General features: G+C 49.1%; 1 long non-coding RNA gene across 1 annotated transcript; it reads left to right on the forward strand.

Annotated features, from left to right (window-relative positions):
* The first annotated feature begins 831 nt into the window (after positions 1–831).
* Positions 832–3,348, forward strand: LOC116571163. The gene is made up of 3 exons (XR_004277755.1): positions 832–935; positions 2,788–3,010; positions 3,235–3,348. It is a non-coding gene; the product is annotated as an uncharacterized LOC116571163 (long non-coding RNA).
* Positions 3,349–3,869: the final 521 nt, after the last annotated feature.

Below are 3,869 nucleotides of genomic sequence, written 5' to 3' on the forward strand. Positions count from 1 at the left end.
TTGGATGGTAGAGATTCTGTCTTTTTATCCCCAAACCATCTGCCGCGTTCCACACGCTCCCTTCCATTGTGTGGGGGCAGCACACACACCTGCATCAAGCAACGAGAGAGAGAGAACTCTACCGGGAAGAATACATAATACCATAGTGTCACGCACATTTCAGAACCGACCGCACAATCCACAAACTATTGAATATCTTCCAAGATCCAGGCCCTGGGCTCGGTTCTTTGGGTCATGGGGAGATTGCAGGGGACGTGGGGGCATGCTACCCCTGTCCCCTGCCTGGACCCTGGCTCCCAGGGGCTGGAAGGGTTGGGTGCTGTTGGCTCACAGCTGGGCTGTCTTGGCAATTGCCTTGACACCTCACCCAAGGTCATGATTCATCCCTGGGGAACACATATGATTTGGGGTAAAAGGCCTAGCTCCCATGGCTCCATTTGGGTTACCTATATAAGGTCAGCTCTCTCTCTCTCTCTCTCTCTTTTAAAGATTTATTTATTTATTTGAGAGACAGAGAGAGAGAGAGAGAGAGCAAGAGTGGGGGAAGGGTAAGAGGGAGAAGATATCCAAGCAGACTCCCACTGAGTGTGGAGCCTGGCATGGGGCTCAGTCTCACGAACCATGAGATCAGGGCCTGAGCCAAAGTCAAGAGTCAGATGCTCAACCAACAGAGTCATCCAGGTGCCCATACATGATCATCTCTTTGCAATTAAGAGCTCCTTTTGGGTTCAGCTGGGGCCTCTGTTAGCACTGTGTCAGCTTCTCCCTCTGCCTGACCTTATGTTCCCTACTCCCTCACAGGTGTTGGTCCCAAGAACACCCCAGTAAATCATGTGCATGCAGACATCTGTCTCAGATTAGAATCTGATCTATGAGCAGACACATGAGAATAGACATTTATCCCGAGAACGGGAAGCTGGTGCGAATAGGAGAAGGTGAGCTTCATGACCTTGGTCATGTCATTCCTCATTCTGAACCTTAGTTCCCATCTGCACATGGATGGGGTTATAGAGACTGGTGAGTGTCCGTCCCAATCCTTTCTCCCCTTTGTTCACAATGATTGCATTGCAGCTGGGCACGTGCTGAATTTCTCAGACTCTCCCATCATTAGGGGGTCTGGGGGGAGGGGGCGCATCAGCAGGAGGCCTGGTTCTGAGCCTTTGACTTTAGCTTCCTCTTCTCTATTTTTCCTTCCTATGACTTGCACCTGGACATCCTGTTGACACAGTATTGACCAAGGAGATGATGACACCTTCCTAGGGTTGGCGGAGCAAAAAGACCAAGGGGGCGGGTCCCCGAATGGCTGGGTGGAGCAGAGCTGCTCCCTGATCCAGGCTACTTTTGTAAATTCTGCTGAATAAGAGAAAAACAAACTCCTTTGTTCTTCCATCCAGCTGATTGTCACCCCCAACAAACACAGGCTTGTCCAGCTGATGCTATACAAAATCCAATGCTTTGAAAGCATTTGTTTTCTTTCCAGCTATATCTTTTTATGATTGTAGAAAACCAAATGATTTTGGAACAATTTATTCATTCATTCCTCTATCCACCCATTCATTTCTTTGGCATTTACTGAGAAGATTTGCTCTGCCCTGGAGATTAGATGTGAACACGATTCAGCTGCCACTCTGGAAGTGTTCGCGGTCTAGTGTGGGGAGAAGGATGCTTGAGTATCTCCCTGGGACACAGTGAGATAGGGTGCTACTAAGTTCCCCTGGGAAGAATGAAGGTGGGACAGGAAGGCCTCACAAAAGTCCATTTTGAATACAGAATATAAAAAGTTTGAATTGGGCTTTGAGGTATGAGTAGGAGTTTTTCAGAGGAAAGTGGGAGGAATATTTTAGGCAGAGAAATGAGGTTGCAAATGGTAGGTCTTGGAAACTGCAGGTTTGGTGGGGCAAGGGCAGGGTAGGGGATGATAGTGGGGTAAATGGGAAGGGGCTGCAGTGTTAAGCGTTGATTCCATCCTTGCAGCAAGTGGGCTCCATGAAGGTTTAAGAGGGGGAGTGACAGGATCCCAGTGGGGGGCACGTGAGGGGCTAGCCTGTGTGAAGAGCAAGGGCTGGAAGGGGAGACTAAGGGGAGGAGGCCACCTGGGAGACTCTGGCCTGTCCCACTGTGTCTGTTCGCAGTGGCAACAAGAAGGGAAGGTCAATTTGGTCCCCTTGGCAGAGACTCACCAGGCCAGGAGACCTAAAAGTCCAGGAAAAGGTGTCTTTTTGTTCATCAGTAGATCCCTGCTGCTTGACACAATGCCTGGCACCCAGTGGGTGCTCAGTAGATGCTTGATGAACCCGGAGGTGGAGGGGGCAAGGGAAGAGACAGGGTGCTCTTTGGGGGCGGAGGAGCTGAGGTGACAAAATTAGACGGATGGAGAGAGGAAGGTCGTGCCGGTTCACTTCATCTTTCAGAGTTGTCCCCAGCCCGATTTTCTGTGCACTGCACACAGGTCCACACCATGGGGAGCTGGCAGCAATCGCCTCTGCTGTCCCTTTCCTGGCTTCTTACCCTCTGTTCCCCACCACCCCCCTACCTCCACTCTGGCACCCTGGCTGGGAAGTGGCCCTGGGAATAAATGAATGCTTTTTTTTTTCCTCCCAATTTGCTATATATTTTCTTCTTCTTCAAAAATTAATGTATTGCATCTTTGCATGATGGAAATTAAAAATCACCTGTGCATTACCGGTGCAGGGGGGAGGTGAGGGCAACAAACTCGGATCTCGTTGCATTCAACCATGTCTAGTCAAGGTATGGTCAGCATTTTCCATTGTGAGCTTTATTTTTCAGATTTCAGGCTCTGTGTGGGACAGGAAAGAACCAGCCCTCGGGAAACTTCCTCCAGAAAGGGCATTTGCCAGTGCAGCCTTGCTGGGTTCCCTCTGTCTTCCCCAGCTTTCCTGCCCTGGGGCTCCATGGACTCCTGGAGGCTTGTGCGCAGCCCCCCAGGAAGACAGGGTAATGGAATCCTTCTGCAGAGTTGAGAAGACTCCTAGAATGGATTAGGAATTCTGTGAGTTAACCTTGTTGAAATGGTACCAGCTCAATGGGGAGGAGCCCTAGGAGTCACGTGGGGTAGAGGGTGGTCTGGGGTGGAGGGCTCTGTGACCCTCCAGCTGACACCAGAGCCCCCAGATTTTCTTCCTGTCAGATGTCGGGCTTCTGCAGAAGAGTTCACCTGAAGAAGAAGTTCTGTGGCTAAAAAGAGTTTGGCCAGCCAATGTACCCATTTTACAGATAGGGAGAATGAAGCCTGGCTGGAGAAAGCGAGTTGCCCACATGGACAAGGGCACATCAGGAGTGGACCCAGGGTCAGGAGAAAGTGACTTGACATCTTGAGCTCGGATCTTTTGCCTGTAAAATGTGGGTTGGGTACGATCTAGGTCCTGCTGAGCTGTGTAGATTAAATGCAATTTCATAAACGTGCAGACCTTGTTGTCAGATGAAGTTGGTATGCCCTCTTCGGCAAACCTGCAGTATCTAAGGCAAGCTGAATAGTAGCCACCTCACCCCTGGGTATCCATCTATCCAACAGAAATGAAATCCTACAAAGGACAAGGACAAGAATGTTCCTGGAAGCTATATTCATAATAGCCCCTAACTGGACACTGTCCAAATGTCCATCAATGTCAGAATGGATAGACAGTAGCATAGTCATGTAATGAAATACTACACAGCAATAAAAAAGAACAAATAGGTGCTATACACAATGATAGAAGGTCACAGAAGCAATATCAAAGGGTAAGAAGCCAGGCAGAAGAATGTGTTTATGGTATAATCCCATCTATATGATAATTAAGAACAGGTAAAAGTACCAAATGGAGATGGGCTCAGAACAGTAGTTTCCTTTGGGGACAAGTGATTTGGGGGAG

Source organism: Mustela erminea, chromosome 12 (genome assembly GCF_009829155.1).
Source record: "Mustela erminea isolate mMusErm1 chromosome 12, mMusErm1.Pri, whole genome shotgun sequence".
Lineage (NCBI taxonomy): Eukaryota > Metazoa > Chordata > Mammalia > Carnivora > Mustelidae > Mustela > Mustela erminea.